The following is a 20,583-nucleotide window of genomic DNA, read 5'->3' on the forward strand; positions in this document are numbered from 1 at the left end:
TTTCATAAGTTTTACTTAAAGTTTCCGCAACCAATTTCAGCCTCCTTGTAAGGAAGAAAGAAGCATAACCCTCCCATGCCCTCGTACTTCGTTTATATACAATTAGAGTTTGACGTATGCCTGACTCGATATTCTTATTGCTAGAAAGTGTTCACTGCTTACATACATATTATACACAGCCACATTTTTATATAACCGTCGCTTACATCTGTGATAGATGGCCAGAGCAGGAATCCGCAATAGAGTTTGGCACTGTCTACTGAGATACGACACCCATCCCCGTTGAGATTTAAAGAACCTATACTTTTCTAGAAAGTATTTACTACACATATACTCGTGAAAAGGCAAATTTGTATACGCTCAACAGAGTATAGAAAATTTGCTCAGAAGATCATAACAGCCTGAAAGAAAAGTCGAAGATCCTATAAAATATATACAGATGTATATATAATTGATCAGCATTGTGAACTGAGTGCACTAGTCACCCAATTTTTGTTTTATATAGCTGCCAGACAAACTGATCGATCAAAATACTTTCCTTGAGCGGAAAACTTTTATACTTGACGAGATATCTTCACGAAATTTGGCACGGATTATCATCCTGGGCAACAGTACAATCTCCGAAGAAAACGTTCAGATGAAACACCCTGCAATCGCTATTTTCAGAGAAAAATTTATATGCGCCATCTGTTGGCAGCTAGCAAAGGCAGAGCATGCATTTCAAACTCTCTACTCGTTTCAGTTCTACCATGCCACATATAGCTTATCGCTCGCACATTTCTTGCAGAGTTGCATTAAGTGAACATTTTTTTAAACTGCTATGCCGTGTCTTGTTATATTTTTGAGCAAACTGTGAGGTCAAGACAATGAAATTTAAGCCAGTTTATTTAAACCAGTTAAATTAACACTGGATTGACTTCGTTGACCTCAATAAACAAGCCAGAATTTGTAGGAAATATTTAGTACACTTTGACGCCGTTCTATGCACATTAAATGCAACTCTGAAGGTCCAAACTGTGGACTGCTTTTATTTCGCTTTGAGCTCGATTAAAAGACGGATGAGTGTTTTCTGATTGTCGCGTTCATCGACATTTTCTAAAAGGAAAATTGCAGGATTAATTATTTTTTTCCTTCCTTTTCTTATAATTTCCTATTTGAAAAGCAAACGATGGCTTTCTGAATTCAAATGTGTGAAATGTGAAATTATTGCTAAGTAGTGTTGAATTGTGAAAAAAACAAATTTAGAAACATTCAAAAAAATGTAATGAAAAATCTGGTTGAAGTTTTTTTTTCTGATATCACAAAAAGAGTGAAAAGAAGAGGAGACAAAAGCAAATAGGTAAAAATTACGGTTTCAATAAGTGAGTGAGCAAAAGAGAGCGTAAATATGTGAACGTAAATAAGAAGCTGAGAAAAAATCGAATTCCATTGTAGGTGTGTATTTTTTGACATGGAAAAGAAGACAAAAGTGGTGAAAAGAAAAACAACTGAATGGCAAAAGTTCTAAAATTTGTGGCAGTGCAGGAATCTTAAGCGTGTACATATAATGTATAAAGAGCCAAAATTGTATTGATTAGAGGTCCATTACTTTTTTGCAGACGTAAGTGAATATTAAGGAAATATTTTGGTTAAATAGGGTAGTGTTTAGGGTGGCTGTAATCTGTGCGTTGTCACATGTGACCGCTTAGAGAAATTGTTGAGGGCGACGTTGGCGTTCGCTTACGAGTACGGTCAGGAATAATTATTATATGGGCAAATCATATGCAAAGAAAAATGTACATATATACTGACATATGTATATAACGGAGCGCGGCACCCACGTCCCTTCAATTAATGACCAGACCTGTCATATGCTCACGCAGATTGAGAAAAATAAAGATTAGGCAATTTTCTTCAGCTACTAAATAAATAGTTCATGTGAACGAAAGCAGAAGAATTTTGGCAGTTCATTTCATTTATTACGTAGTGTTTTGCAAAATGCTTTTCAAATAATCATAGTATATTAACGTGTAAAGAACCTTTAGATATGTACACGAGCTATATTTGTGTTTGGTCTTTGCAAACCATATTCCACAATGTTCATTATCAATTTTTTCCTGTAGACCAGCCCAGCAAATACTCCACCACCTCCGCACCTTTTTAACAAGTTTTAGCAGGGAGATCGCCGTCAACTTCGTTTGTTCGGTCTCTCTTTCGCTTATGTAGATTTTACTGTCACAATCGCTGCTGACGTGCTCGCTACGACGTGTATACAGTTTATATTTTCTTCAATGAATGAAACACTTTTCACAACAAAAAGCGGCATGGTCCAACTGCCGATACCGTAGTGGCTTCGTGTAGGTGGTAAAATTAAGTATGCAGTGATAGAGATAGATTAAATATTCATTGCTTCGAGTGCCTCTCTGAGTCGTCTTACCCGGACGAATAGTTGGTTTCTTGAATTGATAGGCAATCAAACTCGTGCGTTTTTACAAATACAGACTGTTGGTGGTGGTGTGCAATTTTTCACAGTTATAACCACAAAAAAATTGTAGAAAAGTGTAAAATAATATAATAAAATTTGTGCGCTTCTTCTTCTAGTTTCAACAAATTAAAATTCGAATTAGAAATGTGGATGTTATATTCCACAAAAACTGATTGGAAAAAAATTACCGCAAATTAAAAAAAAGAATTAAATAGAAAAAGTGTTGATTTGAATAAAATAGAACGCTGAATTGTGAATCTTATCATATCTTGCACAGCACATAATGTTACCAAAAAAAAATTTTGCAATATAATCGTGCTTTATATTATTAATAACTACATAACAAGAAATGAATAAAAGATATTAGTGAAATAAGATTGTTGGACTGTGAATAAAAATGCTGGTTTTTATAATATAATGACTATGTTTGAAAAAACTACGGAACCTGCCGATAAAACAAATTGAAATATGCAACCATGAAGGACAAATTCTTCGGACTAGTTAAGGTAGGCTGCGACAATATTTTGAACTAATATCAGAAGATATGTTAGTATTATCGATCCGTATATTCAAAACAAGAATACCAAAAATATGCAATCCCCGTAAATGTACATGTACATATGTTTTTAGCTTCTCAAAATAAATTCCTCCACAAAAAATTTTCCAAACAAAATGCTAGCACTCGTCCATACGCTGCATATTCGTTTTCATTCTACGTCAATGGCCATCCGTCAGATTACAACAACAATTCATCCAAACATATTCGCTGCTTTGTTGTTGTGTTCGTTGGTTCGTTTGCTCGCTCGTTTTATTCATTCATTTGAATGCTCCAATCGGATTTTACTTTAACGCGTTTTAGCACCAGCGATTCCCTGGTTAGCAGTTGTCAGGCACGTATGTACATATTTATGTATATTGCATATATACAATGCTGTGAAAAACATTAGTCACAATGAAAATTTTCGTTGTGATAGGTGTGCCATTTAGGAAAATAATGGTGTAACGCTGCCATTGCAAATAAAGTTTAAATTTACATTCTTAATATGCAGGTTGATTATATTACAAAATATATATTTTAATTTATATAAAATATATTTGAGTAAGAAAACCATTTCTTGCGCAACACTGTATTGTATATAGTGTGGGCTTTCTTTCCATTTTCTTTCATTTCTTCATTCTTTGCAAACATGCGCTCCAACGAAGTAATGAAACTCACATACAGACAGACGAAAGTCACAATCGCCCAACTGCCTAATCGGCTTCGCATTCATACAAAAGTGTATTGTGTTTATGGCTGTGCTTCTTGTTCCACTGCTTCTTGTTAGCGTTGTTCAATTATATCTACATGCATATGTACGTGGATATATAAATGTATACTGCGAATTTATATACATATGTACATATGTATGTACATATTATAAACAGATATTTACAGCGCACTCACTTTGATTGATTTTGTGTATGTATGTATGTACGTATGTATTTAAATATGCATATTGGTATGTAAGCTTTGTTTACTTCATTCTTTTACCCTTTCATTCACTCATCTCCAATTATGTATGTGCCCTCAACCCCGCCATCATCATCATCACTACCAATGCGGGGAAGTCAAGCAAAGAGTACTTGGGTCCTCGAATCATAGGAGTTGCCGGCGCGAATTTTTCACATTGTTATTTGCTTGCCACAGCTTTTTGTTATCCCCCCATCACGAAAATTACTCATAAATCGTTTACCAGCGAACACTGCAGTTGTGTTTTTATTTGTGTTGAGTAAAGTTTTTGATTCCTCATGCCACTTGTATGTTTCTTTTTTGTTTTTATGTGACTATTCATTCTGCTCACTCCTTTTATGTTATTTTCTTTTTGATGTTTGATCGTTGCTGACTGAAAGTGTAAACACATAGACGGCGACAGACTGCAAACTACATCTGTCAAATATTAAAATACACACGTTCTTAAGGGCAGTGTTATTTTGACAGCTGCACGACTACACGACTGCAGGCCGACAGTTGCCGTTCTCGCTAACTTCAATATCCTCCTATTTTTGCCAACGACAGTAGGACGACAGTAGAGTTGACAGAAGAATGGAAGATAGAAAGAGGAGGTAGAGTGGTGATGCCACTAATATGTAAAATGTAAAATTATTCACAGCTGTAACAAACTTGACGTTATTTTGCAAATAAAAGCATAAAATAGCTATATTATAGCTCTATTATATCATTTGTATTAACAATTGATAATTTAAAGCAAAAATATTTACCTATTTACTTATTTTTTGCATCAAAAATTTCACTTTGAACAAAATATTAAAATTTCATTGAAGTGCAAGGTATTAGTATGGCCACAACGAAATTGTGTACATTCAAAATGGGCAACTGCGTTGTTTTGTGTACATGCCGGCCATTGTGTTGTTGTTGCTTCTCAAAATGTACATGTAGTAAGATGAACAACGACGTTTTCAGTTCACTGTCGTGCCGCTGCAGTCTGTCGTAGCCATTGTGTTTACACTTTGACAGAATAGTGCTGTGCAGAGTTGAACTGTTTTTGCTGATGTTTTGTTAGTTGGCGTTCAGACGGGCACTCTTATGTCTCTCATTATTCTCTTTTGATGTCGCTTATTGCGTATACACGTTTAAAATTTTCTGCATTTTCAAAATAAAAAAGCTTGCCGAATTGCGTGACAGTGTACTGTTACAAATAAGGTAAGGTATAATAGGTAGCATAAATAATTATTAGAACAGACGGTATCTACTTAAATTTTTATTATGTACATACATACATACATACATATGTACATATGTATGTCTATCGCGCTGTGCTCGGAACTCACACAGCTCATGAACATAATTTTGGTAATATGTATGTACATAACTTTTGTTAACTGTTCAGCACAGGTCAATCAATTTTTCGACTTAGGAGCGCATTAAGTGCGTAACTATTATTCAGTAGGTTATTAACCACAGCGGAGATGATTTAAAACTCGTATATAAGTATGTACATAACAACGAGTGGTGAGAGAGAAACTCGTGCAAAAGCCGACAGATTTTTAACTTTTTATGCTTTTATGCACACTAATAACGGCCGTGCGAGTTAGCGACACAACGTCCAACTTTGGAGAGAAATTAATTAAATACACTTGATACACCGAACGATCATATTTACATATGAATATTAATGTAGCTCTTGTGTGTATATAAGTATGTATGTATGGATATATGTATTTATATGCATCTCATGATTACACGTCTGCCCACATTTTCTTATTAACTCACATAAACATCCATATATTATTGCTATATCTCTTTCTCAACTAATGGCTTTATATGTAGGCATGTGCCACATGTACACATGTATTGTACATATGGGTAAATTGTTCATTTGAACAAAGAAATCCGCTGCGTCGACGACGTAGTAATTTAATTTTTACTCGCATCTAATTTTTTTAAGTATAAGCCAACTAAACTATGAACACACACACTCGCACACACAATGTTACTACAAAAGCTGTCGCCATTGTGTAGTCGGCAATAGCAATAAAAGCAAAAGCAGTCAAACAATACTTATACAAGGTGAATACGGTGCGTAGGAGTCAAAGAAGTAAGGCCAATCAAAGCGAGCGAGTCATTCTCTATTTAGCCATGCGAGCAATAAGAGTGCAATTTTTGCATTTTTCCGAAAAGGAAGAAGTCGCCCGGTGCCATATCAGATGTATACGGGGAGTGGTTAATGGTTAAAATGTGATTTTTGGTCAAATAATCGGTCACAAGCGTTGATCGATGAGAGCAATTTTTGGTCGTCAGTCAATTTGTGCGGAACAAACCGTACACACACCTTTCGTAAGCCCAAATGTTCGGTCAAAATGCGATAAATCGATGTTTTGGAGATGGTCAATTGCATTTCCAGGAATTTCAATTATGATTTCGGCTGATTTTTGATGAATTCACGCACAGTTTCGATTGAATTTCCGGTGATCACGGATTTTGATTGGCCCACATCTTGATCGTCATTTATGTCCTCACGACCACTTTGAAAACGTTGAAACCACTCGTGCACTCTGTTACGGGATAGGCAATCATCGCCATAAACTTGTTTAATCAATTGAAACGTTTCGGTAAAAGTTTTACCAATTTTAAAACAAAATTTAATGTTGGCTCTTTGTTCGAAGCTCTTTTTCGCACCGATAACACAAACGCAATAACTTCACTTCCAATCAATGAAATGTCATGAAATTCTCACTGGACAATCGATAAAGATATCAGATTCTAACGCACCAGTCGACATATAGATGGCGCTAGATTCAAAAAGTGCTGTTTACTTTGGAACCCCCATTGTATACCTGAACTCGAGCGCGCAGCTTCTCGAGGCTGTATCTCCAAAAGTATGACTCGGAACAAAGTGAGCATTTAGGACAATATTCTAGAGATGTTGCGGATTTAAATGAAACACTAATAAAGACATATTTTGTCAAGCCATAAAAAGCAAGCATGTAACCCCTTAAAAAGTTTGTAATCAATGTTTTCAGTGGTATTGTACTATAACAGGGAACTTTCGGCACAAACAAGAATTTACTTTTTATAGAGAATTTATTTTTATGTTGCATTGTGTGGCAAATCTATAAAAGTATTTAGTCCATAAGTGCAAATATACTTATTTGTAAACAACGCGAATCGTCGATAAATATATGAGCAGAATAATAATAAATAATGATGTACGAATAATGATAATAAATTAACAACAAAAAAGTGCTAACACTGTGGACAAAACAAAAAGAGCAACAAAAATATCACATATAATGAATAAAAATTAAAATTGAACAGTAGCAACAACAACAATTATAAATAAGGAGAACAAGCTGGCCATTTACTCCCAGCTAACAATAAGCGGAGCAAACGATAAAAGGAAATGCAATAAATTAGCATGCAAAGACGGCATAGTTTAAGTAGTAGCGGGAACAGCAGCAAAAAAAAACACATGGCGTCAGGCATATTAAGTACAATGTCATTAAAATGATATAAAAAGCAAAATTAATCGTAACAACAATAGCAACAAATATAACTGTGGTGCGCAAAGCTACGAAATGAGTAGTGAACGCCATGCTTTGCGATTGTTTGCTTGTTAATTTACAACAACAACAACTTCACAACTAATAAAACAAATGATTAATAACTACCTATGTAAGATACTTTATAATAAATAAATCGTTGATTAACAACGGCGTTCCAATGTACTGTTACAAGTAAGGCAAGACAAAGTTCGGCTACACATTATACATAAAAACTTGTAATAATCGAAGGTGTGGAAATATTTCCAAATGTCAAAAGATTTGTTAAAACAAATAACGAAGGGCTTAGTTCGGGAGGATGGAGTCAAGTTCACGGAAGTGAGGAAAGTTATCTGAGCGTCATTCACTTAGGATTGGGCCGAAACGATTCTTTTATTTACGGCTCAAGCGGCTCACGACTTCCGCTCTTAGACCAAGTATCCTCTGGGTAGCCGAAGAACATCTGTTTGGAAATGAGCTAAAATGAGAAGGCAAACAATCCTTCCCAGGGTTTGGGACCCACCACTTAAAAATACCCCCAAAGAAAAAAAAAAAAACAGCCTCGGAGAAATACTGTCAGGTTTTGGCAAAACTTACTCAACAAAAGTGTGAAAGGATATATCACAAGATATATTATATTATCCGATTATGATCAATTTTATTCTTGGGATAGTATATTATAAATACACTATTTGTTAAAAGTATATTATTGTATACTGTAAAGTGAAAGGGTCAGATGGAATTTAAAGTTGTGTAATCAGATTTGACATTTCACCTAAAGGTGAGCTCCTGATATCACACGTTGGGCCTGTTAGTTATCGCATGTTTAGTAGTTTCACAATAACCGTTATATGAGTGAGTGTGGTTTTAATCAGATTTCATCCATTTTTTCGTTGTGGGACAGAATACCGGAAATATTTGTCCTGAACGAATTTTGTCTATTTAACTCTAAAGGTTTGGGAGATAAAACCTATAAAACGCGGATGACACATGCCCCTCCCTACTTAATACGTTTCGGCAGTTATACCACTTTTTTTTGTCCTCGTTTACTGGCGTTTTGTGGGAGTGGCAGCGGTCCGATTACGCCCATCAACAATACGAACCTCCCTTTGGTGCCAAGGAGTATGTGTGGAAAGTTTCATCAAAATAACGCAATTTTTACTTTTATGGCTTGAAAGGACAAACGGACGGCCAACAGTCATTTCCAATTCAACTCTTTTCGTCATCCTGATCAATTAGATACATATACACAACAGCATATCTATCTCAATTAGTTTTATGCGGTAAAAACAACTGTTATGTGAATAAAACTATTTTTCTCTTTGTTGCAATATATTGCGAGAGTATAATTGTGTTCACATAGTATATACTTATAAATATATGCATACCTACATATGTGCCCATAAATGGCATACATATGCACATAATATTCAAAATGCAAAAACATCAAAAAAAAACTCAAATAACAAAGACCGCTAACTTATTTCACCGCTGGCATTCATTGCGTGGGGGAGCAACTCAGCGATACAATAGACGCTCTGATGGAAACATGAAATGCATTTTATATAAAATAGGAAAACGTGTTAACTGCGACTGCAGCGAAGGCATAATACCCTTCAGGAATTCATTTCTTATAGCACAAAAATATGTATATGAAAAGATCTTTCATCTTGATTTTGATCGATCGAAATTAAATAATTTTCCATATAAGAACTTGGTTTAGATCGCTCTGTTGGTATGACAGCCATATCCTATAGCGGTATAGTGGAAAGAACGTGTGAAAATGTTCTAATCCTGAGGGACTAGTTGACATACATACATACATACATATACCATATAATGTATGTATATTTACTTTATGGGGTCTCCGACGTTTCCTTCTGGGTGCTAACAACTGCAAACTTAATAAAAGGCTATTCAGGGTGTAATAATACATATGTATGTGTAATATAAATGTAAACTGGCAGTGTCACCGCACTGACGTTGTGTAATATGATGCGAACCAAATGCAATGGGAAATTAAATGCATGCTAAATGCACAGAGCTGCTGTTGTAATACATACATACTCTAAGCAAACGCTGATCGCTGCCGTTGTGTCGCTATTGCAATCCGCGGCCGCGTGAGCGTAGCAATAAGCGCCACTAAACAAAGCAACCGGCTGACTTTGACATATAGTGAACCGATAAACGGCGTGGGGAAGGAGGTTTCTTAAAGGGGCTAATCTTCGAAATAGTGTGTTCATAGACTTACCAAAGGACAAACGCACCTTCATAAATGCACTATTATCAGCATATCATTAGGTTCCTAACTTTTTAAACAAAAAGCACAGAAACTTCATAATTAATAGGCAATATTTATTATCATTCGAAAGAAAATTCTTTGGCATTTATTTTTTGAAGATTATTTCTTTCAAATGTTGGCCGCCGCTTTGGTTCAAATGGTCCATCCGTTAAGTCCAATTTTCCATAACGCGTTCGATAATTTCAACTGGTAACTGATGTTTAGCTCCAAGACTGTCCGTTTAGACTTTAGACTTTACATATCCCCAAAGGAAAAAGCCTAACGGTGTGACATCACAAGATCTTGGTTGCCAATCGCCCAGCCCAAGACGTGTAGTTATCTGATCACCGAAGTGTTTTCTCAATAAATTGATTTGATTGATGCGATGTTTGGGAAGTGACGCTCTCTTGTTGAAACCAAATGTCGCCGAGATCGCGAGCTTCAATTTCAGACATGAAATAGTCGGCAAGCATGGCGCGATAACGGTCGCCATTGACGGTTCCATTCTCACCGGCATTATTTTTGAAGGAATATGGACCGATGATTGCACCGACCCACAATCCACACCAAGCCCTGGTTTTTTATGAACGAAATGGCAGCTTTCGAATCTTCAGCTTCCTCTTCGTTCCAAATGCGACAATTTTGCTTGTTTACATAGCCATTGAGCCAGAAATGGGCCTCATCGCTGAACAAAATTTGGCTCGAAAATGTAGGATTTTCTTGGAACTTTTCAAGATCCCAAGTGTGAGGCGATGTTGCGAACGGCTTCAGTCCTTGCACAAACTGTTTTTAGAACGCTTTCAATTTAAGATCTCGACTTAAAATGCGCTTAGTCGTTCCATACGTCAGTCCGAGTTACTACGAACGACGCAGAATCGGCTCTACACGGTCTTTGTGAACACTCTTAGCTACAGTTCCTATATTTTCTTCACTGCGTACTGGGCGTGGTCTATTTAATAATGATGGCTGGGTCTCAAGATAGATGATGGTGTACGCTCAGTAGGGCGTTTGTGTTGACCATAAGTTGAGCGAAGCGCGCGGAACGCATTCTTTACAGAAGGTGAATTTTTCTAATAAACGATTTGTAAACATTGTTCAGGCGTAAGTCTTTTCATCATGCAATGCATGATCTGTCAAATAAAAAACCTCTACTTGGATCCCGCTGCATAATACGAGACTGCGAATGCCACAAAAACCTCAGACCCTATAGACACGTATTTGAAGTGTGAGATTGGTTGATAGAATGAGCTTGCCGTCACGATTGAGGTAGCCATATCAGTCCTGTCGGTATGAAGTGATGTGACACATACTTATATTTTTGTAGAGCGCAAAAATTCTTAATCTGACTGAAAATCGCATTTTGAAGACTAAAACTAAAGGTACTTCTGTACATACATAGTATACCAATTAAGAAAGTATAAATACTATGTATATAAAAAATAAACGAAGAAAAAGCTTATCAAAGCAGAGTCACATCTGTCTCAATAACATGATGTGATAAGCAAAGAATACGCTTACGAGTATAATAAATATAGTAACAGCAAAGCAAAATACAAATAGCGCAAGAAAACCGGTTCACGGCAAACACGACGCGACAGTAAGAAAAAATACTAATCAGTGAGCCTGTTTCCGAGTACGACTGTTATTACCGTTTTTTTTTTGTCTTATTCTAACACCGATTGCCTGTTTTTCTACATTCATACATACATATGTATTTTTTTCTCTGCCTCGCTCGTTTTGTGAGATTGTTGTCTTCAGATCCGTCTTACCGTATACAACAGCAGTACAAGCAGTCAAATGCAGACGTGGAAAAACAGAGTAACAGCAGTACAGTCCATATAAGAACACACAACCTAACGAGCAAGCCAATAAACCAAGTCAACAGAACTACCGTCGATCATTATAAGGAGGCAGAGACTCTTTAAGAACACAAAAAAATAAAGAAAAGCTTAACGCAGCTAACATCGTCCTCACTCAATTACTTCAATTCGGTGCTCGTTACACGAACGTCTTCGGCAATGACAAAAACGAGATATTCATATCCTAACGCATCGTCGTTTATTGTTATATTTATTGAATCGGTGCGCACAAGTTGTTCCCGCTATTGCAACTTGTACTAACGCACCAATTCTGTAGTACGTTTCAGAACGATGCGTCGTATTGCCGACACAACGTCATAAACACGTAAAAAACCCTTTGACAGGCCACATCTTCACATCGTAAAAATAATCCCTATAAGGTCGGCAGTCGTGATGTACTTTTGATAGTAACTGGTTATTGTGGTTGTTGTTGTGGATTTTAACCTGCTATAATATCCAGAACGAAGGGACACTGTAGATTCGCGAGGCAACTCGAGCTTTCATTCCATTCACTGAGAGAGAATCAGTGTATTAATAGCTCCTGCGCCCGTAGTCCAGTCAGTAAATTCTGCTCCGTCGTAAACGCAAGAAATTTGACATGACCACACAACTTATGTAGGGTTCTTGCTTTTAAGGTCCCTAACTTTCGAAGGAACCTCGATCAACACCATAAGCTTTAAATGCAAGTTTCCACAATGCAAAACACATATGCGAGCTTTTAAAACTGACATTTCATGCTTTGAGGCTATAACTTCCCATTTCGTATGGTTTATCTATAATTTCGTATACTAATTACCGGTATATATGGGTACAACTAGATTGGCGTCACTGCACTAGACTGTGTTTTTGATCACAGCTGCGCCATGCACACACACACATACACTTACTAGCTCGCCCTCCGCCTTCGATAGTTCACTCACCAGCGTGAATTGGAACGCTATCATCTCTGGAGCCAGTTGAATTTCCTCACTTGAACTTCATGTTAAAAGCAACATAACGTAATCGTATAAATGTATACAAACAAAAAGCTTAAAGTAAACACGAAAACAAACGTTCAGCGTAAAACGGCTACTGGTGTTGAGCGTAGTAAAAATTGTTGCTCTGCCGGTTTTTATTGTTGTTTGCATTGTGATTATGCGAGTGTGTGCCATTTCATTGTTGTTTCTTTTTTGTTGTCTAGTGTGCTTCAACATTTCGGTTAGTCATTCTGTTTAAATGCTACGAGTATTCGCCTTGGTTGTTATTGATTGCCTGAGCCTGACTTCGGTCGCCTAACAACAAGCTTTGAAGACTTCTCTTTACGTGTTTGCTTTTAATGTCTTGGTTTGGAGTAGTAGCTTGTTGGAGTTGAAACTGGCTGCTTTTGTTACCATGGAGGCGGCTGACTGCGAAAGAGTGTCAAAGATAAAATAAATCGAAGTTAATGTTGCCAAGGCGCACGTTAATGATCGTGCTGCTTGCTGCTAGCAGTCAATTGCAATGAATGGCCACCGTTCGTGTGTCGGGGATTATGAGTTTCTAGCACTGTGGTATTACAAAAGTATAATCAACGACTGTTCGTTGCATATACATATATTTATGTACATATGTATGTATATGTATGAGCAATCTCTTCTTATATGTGGTAGTTAAGAAGATATACGATCGACAGCACCATGACAAGCCTGTCAAGTCGGGGTCATGAGATGATCGCGCTATCAGCCATACAACGCTATTAACGAACGTAGCTCGTATTGTGTAATGTCTATACTGGAGTATAGACAAAGAATAGTTATCTTTCCTGTACAAAATTGTATCACAATTCCATTTCATTACCTCATTCTTAATTCAGTCTTTTTCTATTGAAAAATTTATTCCTTTCTTAATTTTTATTTACACCTTTACTCCGCTTAAGTTCTTCCACATTGTTTGCTAAGTTGTTTGGCAGGTTATTTGCTTCAGCTCATGGCAACAATAAGGTACTATTCAATAACTGAAAACAACGTATCCATATATGTATGTATGTATACAAACCTTTGTACATACTTACATACATGAGCTTTATATGGCTTATCAGCTTCATTTATCCGCATTTGAGACTAAGTTAGAGTGTTTCAAGACCATTCTTGATTTAGATACTTATTTTAAAGGGAAGGAATCAAGCAAACTATATGTATGTACGTTCAAAAAAAAAAACCAACTTTAGTTACATATACATACATACATATGTATATACTAGGGTGGGTAAAAAAACGAATATTTCTTTCGCTTTGTATAAGTTGAAGCCACTGATTTCAAATTACGGTAGTAAATTTTAATAATTTCAACTCCTTGTTGGATCGGATATCTTTCCATGATGAAAAGGCAAACCTTACTGAAGAGAAATGTCAAAAGTATGGCGTCGTTTGCTAGTCCTATCGGTCTACTTTTGTAACGTCTCTATTGAAAACCCCGTTATGAGCTTTTAATTGTAACGGGAAAGTTTTCTTTTCTACAATTGTTTCTCTTTTTCATATTACACTAGCTGTTTCTTGCTAATTATGGGTTGCTAGAACCTCTTAGCACAGCAGTCGTAAAGTTTTTCCCTTAATTTGTTAAGGAATGGGATCAGATAAAAAATTCATAACGCGCATCCAACAACTTGAAAAAAATGTCTCGTTTCATAGATATTATAGGAAATTGAATGCCCTACAAAATAATCTTTAACGATTTTTTCGTAAACCTAACCATTTAAAAGATATTATCGGTTGAACTGTGATTATTTTAAGGCCTTTTTTCTTATGCATTTTATAACTCTATACAAAATAAATCGAAAAGCTCCTGGTTTTGTAAAAACATTACTCCATGTGTGTGTTGGACTTTGTTCCCATCCTAATATATACTTACGTACTATATATATATATGCCTGTTGTCAATAGCATTGAGTCTCAGGCAGTCATTAGAAGACTATCACGGCGTTACAGCTAAGAAAGTCACTAATAAGCCTGAGGGAAATACTGTCAAGATAAATAGACGACTCATCACATAGATAGAAAAGTGCTGCTAGCCGTACGCAGGGCTCAAACTCAGGTTCTACACAGCCGTACTGCGCTCCTATAGCTATTTACATATATAAAAATATTTTCTCGTTGACAAAACTCGTTCTTTTTTCACTACTTTTGTTCCGTTTTATATTTATGTACATATGTATGCATATAATAGGTAAAAAGGTTATCTCCGCGCAAGCGACGCATCGCCTTCGCCTGTATTTTACATAACGACATACGATTGACATCGAACATCGCGGCTTATCTCATTCAATTACTACTAGAATGCTTTCTAAGAAAAGATTACTTCACTTCGAAATCGAATGTTGAAACCGCTATAAAATATCTTCTTCATACACCATCTAGATGGACTGATTGTCTAGGCTCTTCAAATACATATAGGAAAAAACGAATATTTTGGTTTATAGACGCTTCTAAGAAGATGAGAGATCGTCCGCGTAACGTTTATTTTTTTTTTATTATTATCAGGCAGTAAAATTTATAGCTCGCATCCAACTACTTGAAAACTCACTTATCAAGGGACTTCAGATTTATTTCAAAATTGGCAAAATTGAAGTGGTTGTGGTTATAGAACAACTTCCCACATGACCCAATCTTTAATTTCGCTCGATTATCTTACTTTAAAGTATTAAAGTAAACCACCAATGAAGATAGTGGAATAAAATTTTGTAACTTTCGATACCAGACTATAGCTTTTCAAGCTCCCAGCAACCGAATATGAGGATCTAGGTACCTATACTAACGTTACTTGGCTGAGTTATAACGCCTGATATCTCAACGCAACTAACTTTTCTTTGTTGGGTACCATATTATGCACACAGGTCTCTATATATATAAAAGGAAGCTTTATTATTACAAAATGCTCGAAAAGCAAGAAAATTAATCGACAACAAAATCAGAACCAGAGAACCAGGCAGAAATAAATAAATAAAATAAAAGTGAAAATAAATAAATAAAATTTTAGCGAGGTGAGGCGGCAGCTTATCAGTTGCGACTGGCGTGAGCAATCGAGTAAAGAAGGTTTATTTATTATTTATTCAAATAGTCAAGAACAGCAGGCCCGCTTTGAAGTAAATATTTGCGCTATATCTTAAAAAACCTACATTCTATATAGAAACTTAGCCACTAGTAAATGCTATTTTTTAATCTGACTTGGTGAGCTGGTAGCTTCATATGAGCGGTACATGGGGGAGGAGATGTTGGTGGTGGTGGTGAATACATTCATAGAAATGTATATGGTATACTCTCAGCGAATCAGTCGCATTCTCTAGTTGAATATGAGTGTATGATTATAGCACGACTGTTAAGGAAAAGGTTTGTCGACTAATATTTTGAGATTACATTAATTGGTTTGATCAATATTTAAAATAAAAACACGTTGCTTTTAACAGGGTAACACTCAGAAGAAAAACCTTTTAAAGTAAAGTTTACAAATATATGGCGACCTTGACGAGCTTAGTCGATTTGGCCATGTCAAGACCTACCGATCTAAACGACGTTAGATCTCCGAAATAACAGCCCTTGGCTGGATAAACTCCAGGTCAATTCCGGTTGTGTGAATTGCCGCACCAATACGGTCGCCTGGATCCAGTGAAACGCAGACGAATAATCTGCAAACTTGTCAGAACACTGCAGGACGTCTCTTGATGACTCCCATCGAACACCGGTATAGTGAGGCCCGTATGCTCCCAATTAAGGAGTATAATGCAGTCACCTGCTTGGAGCGGAACCGCCTCCTAGGAGCATGAAGAGGTCATTCCTCGACTACGTCGACGACATCAAACAATACGCCGACCAGACTTCGGACTCAACTTACTTCCGACAAGCATTGACCGCCATTCACAGTGGAGCTATTAACATCTTCACCGACTCCGTCTCAGTGAATTGTGTACTTGGAGTCAAACCACCACCCATCGCAGACGAAGAGCTCAAGTTGCCGCGAGAAACGCGAGTTATCCTTGCGCAGCTTCCTTCTGGATACCGTAGCAGGTTAAACTCCTATCCATATCAAATATTAGTCAACGTGCAATAAGTCCCCGCATGACACTAGCCACTTCTTTGCATGCCATAAACCCCACTACTCTCCTTGGTCCAAACCCGTCAAAACAGCATGTTTCTTGAACCTACCGTTGGATGACCTCGGCTAAAATTATCTAATCCTTACCATCCTAACGGGGATTAGGTACCCGTTACAACAACAACAATATTTAGCCATGTGCGTCTGTGTTTCTGCATATAGCCGAACTTCAGGTATTGAAATATCGATCTGAAAATTTGCACATGCCATTTTCTCATCAAGATGCTGCTCATTTGTCGAAACCGCCAATATTGGACCACTCGTAACATATAGCTGCCATACAAACGAACCGATCAAAACCAATTACTTGGATGGAAAACTGTTTTATTTGACAAGCTTCTTCACTAAATTCGGCATAGATTATTGTCCATAGCAAAGCTATAATCTTCGAACATATTGTTCAGATCGTAACACTATAGCATATATTTTACGGAAAACTGTTAAAAACACTCAATACGAGTAACTCGGTCCAAAAACGCGAAAGAAATCAATTAAATTTTGACTTAAAAAAAATTAAACTTTTTCCCCATTATTTTGCCCATAACAGTTTCTAAGTAATACTTGCTTTATTGTCGCACACAAACTCAACCCGTCTGGCAGAAATTCTCACTGGTGCGAGCTGCTGCAGTAATAAAATTGATAAATCATAATGTTGAGTATGACTTTTCGTGTGAATCTATAACAATTGGTCCTGCCTTCACTGATAAGCAGGTATATATGTACTATATACTATATTTACGTCTAAGCGAAGGTACATACATATGTATGTATATTGAACAAGTAATTAGTATTTCTCACAGTATAGACAGCAAAACCGGCACGCACACCCCTCGCAAATAATTGTGTTATTTTCTCAGACCTTTACATAGTATGTACACATGAAATCGTGCTTTATTGCTAATACAACTGCTCATTAAAAAATGCAGTTTAAGAACATGCTCTAAATGATCTTAGAGGCTAAAAGAATATGTTTAATGTTGTTTTCATTTAATATTAACTATTCTTTAGACTTGTATGGGTGTCACCACATTTAGGGTAGGGACAAATTAAGCAAACTTAAACCAAATAACCACTTAAGGGATTTTATTCACTTGTAAGTTAGAAAACAACACAAAAAATGCGATTTCCCGTGAAAAAATTTACACTTCAGAATGGCATCAAATATCGACTTTGTTATCAAAAATTCTTCTTTACTCGCACACCCTCGAAGCCGTTGGAGCAGAAGTGCAGGGAGCTTATTCACGGATGAATCGAAGTCAAGAGGAAGAGTAGCAGGTGGAGTCCACGGTCTCTCTCCATCAACTGTAGTTTTAGACTACCTGACCACTGTAACGTCTTTCAAGCAGAGGTGGCTGCCATCAAGGCATTACTCCGAAGTGCAGTCTTCTTCAGAGAAGTATGCATTCATTCTGATAGTTGAGCGGTTATATTGTTCGATGACTGTGCGCTCAAAACGTCTTAAGGAGTGTATGGTTCAATAGCAACAGCTTCAATTTTTTTCCTATAGTGAACTTGTATGGGTCTCCGGCCACAGCGGAAACGCCGGGAACTGCAAAGCAGATGAGCTTGCTAGGCACTCCGACTCCGACTGGAAGCGGGTCAGTTGTCCGCAGGTCCAGCGCTAGAGCGAAAGTGGACATCGGCAAGTGTTGATTAGCTACCCGAAGTGGATCCTTCTTGCCTAAAGTGAACAGTAAGCTGTCCTCCGATCTACTTACACTTAGCAAAGTCAATAACTCAGCTATTGTAGTGATACTGAACACTGTCCAATAAGTACACACGCTACGCGGCACCCACAAAACCAAACAGGCTATCTTCTCGCATTCGATTTGTCGGCAGGACCAGACTTTATAAGTCGACAATTGAAAAAAAAAAAATCGTTAAGGCAAATTTAAATGCAAATTAGAACTCTTTATGGTAAGCAGTCATATCATAATTTTGCTGCCAACAAACTCATTGGAATTACTGTACATACATATTTGTTGTTATTTTCGATACTTTAGAACACTGGTAAGGAATACTTACACCCCCACACACCAGTCTAGTCTGCAGGTTTATTCTACTAACACACACACACACACGCTAAGATCTGAGTAATTCTCTATGATTTGTTTATTTTGTTTTTGACGCACGCGCAAAGCATCACAAATGGCCAAAAAACACAATTGTGTAGCCACTAATGCATGTATGCGTGTAGCAAGGTGGAGTTGATCAAAAAGAATTACTACGCGAGTCTCTATTCATGCTTTGTTGTGATAGAAACCAGAAAGGCGGCGATGTCCATACTTGTGCTACTGCTACACCAAAAGAGGGGGCCGAAGAGGAGCAGCACACGATCCATTAATTAGATATGCTTATACATATGTATGTATGTTCGTATGCGCGAATGTGCGTGTGTGTGTTCGATTCTCTTTTATGGGTCTGTTAAGCAGCTTAATCGGCGCACCATTTTCCTATTACTATGTATGATTTTATGGCTTTTATTGCTTATTTTACACATTACTTTTCCTCTACTTCTACTCTGCAAGATAACTTTGAATGCTTCTTCGTAGTTGCTGCTTTTTTTTTGTTGTTTTTATATGTATTTTTTGTTTTTTGGTTTTTGCTTATTTTGTCAATTATTGCCGACGAAACGTCACAACAAGACGATAAGCGAATCAGTTAATATACTTATGTATGTAAGTATATTATTTGTTGAATGCGCAGAACTAGATTTAGTTAGACCAAAAAGGGTATCAATAAATTACGTTATCTCTTTAACTGCCTAAGAGCGTCGACGATAATGAATGACCATGTATGTACATACATTAGAGTTTGCCGATTTATAGGATACCAAAAAAAAGAAAAATCGCGATTGCGAGAAATCTTCTACGGATCATTAAGTACAACTTTGCCCAAGAGACGATGGGTCTAAAACTGGTTTCGGGCCTGCGATTTTTAAGTCGAAATCTTTTAGGGATCATAAAAATTTGTTCATCAGTTTTTCAGATATCCGAATGAAATTTAATACGTGGGTGCATTCTCCGGAATAACCTTGAGAGCCGAGGTGCGTGCTGTTTGGATCCCCTCTGTCATCTCAAAATGCTTGCCTTTCATTAGCCTTTTCAGGCTAAACTAAAACTCCGGGGGGCTCACATCTTGGCTGTAGGGCGGCTGCGAAAACGTTGGGATGCCGGCCTTGGTTAGGTAGCTGTTCACAAGAAAGGCGGTGTGAGCCCGCGCGTTATTGTGGTGCAACTTCCAATCCGATGTCTTGTCGGATCCGATTGATTATTCGTTTGAGTATCTTGAGGACTTCTGCGTAAAACTTGTGTGTCGGTTTGTCCAGGAGGACAAAATTCATAATAGACGATGCCTTTGATGTCAAAAAAGACAACGAGTTTTCACTTTGGATTTGCTCATTCATCAGCGACCTCTTCTCGGCCCTCCAAAAAAGCAACCGTAACACAGCATGCTTGACCATATCAAACGTCTCTGTCGCAGATTTACCGAATTTCACACAGAATTTAATCGTGTACCTCTTCTCTAACGAACGCTGCACTTTGGCTTGCACCATTCACAGAAACTCGTCGCACGAAAATGTTTGTCCTGACTCTCCAGGTGCTCGGAGACAACTGACCAGCCGCTCGTTCGTTAGCTAGGAACGCCCATTACCGAATCTAGTCGGTGCACGCACGCTCCGATGTACTGTCGTGGCGGAAGAAATTCAGTTATATTACTTTCCGGACAAACTCTGTTTTGATCATTTGTCAGAATCGCCCAGACCGGACAACTATATCACATAGCTTCCATTACTCAAAATCAACCATTCGAATTTAAAACTCGAATTTAATAAG

At 37.3% G+C, this 20,583-nt stretch overlaps 1 protein-coding gene across 2 annotated transcripts in view; it reads left to right on the forward strand.

Moving 5' to 3' along the window:
* The first annotated feature begins 1,047 nt into the window (after positions 1-1,047).
* LOC120766849 (putative transcription factor capicua) overlaps positions 1,048-20,583 on the forward strand; it is a 64,256-nt gene continuing 44,720 nt past the window's right edge. The window contains exons 1-2 of one of the 2 annotated variants that reach the window (XM_040092563.1): positions 1,048-1,339; positions 2,581-2,970. The gene's annotated coding sequence lies outside the window, so the exon portion shown is untranslated. Of the gene's footprint in view, positions 1,340-2,580; positions 2,971-20,583 lie in introns of those variants that run through there. The other variant, XM_040092565.1, reaches the window with a different exon arrangement.

The sequence above is a fragment of the Bactrocera tryoni genome, chromosome 1, assembly GCF_016617805.1.
Source record: "Bactrocera tryoni isolate S06 chromosome 1, CSIRO_BtryS06_freeze2, whole genome shotgun sequence".
Taxonomy (NCBI): domain Eukaryota; kingdom Metazoa; phylum Arthropoda; class Insecta; order Diptera; family Tephritidae; genus Bactrocera; species Bactrocera tryoni.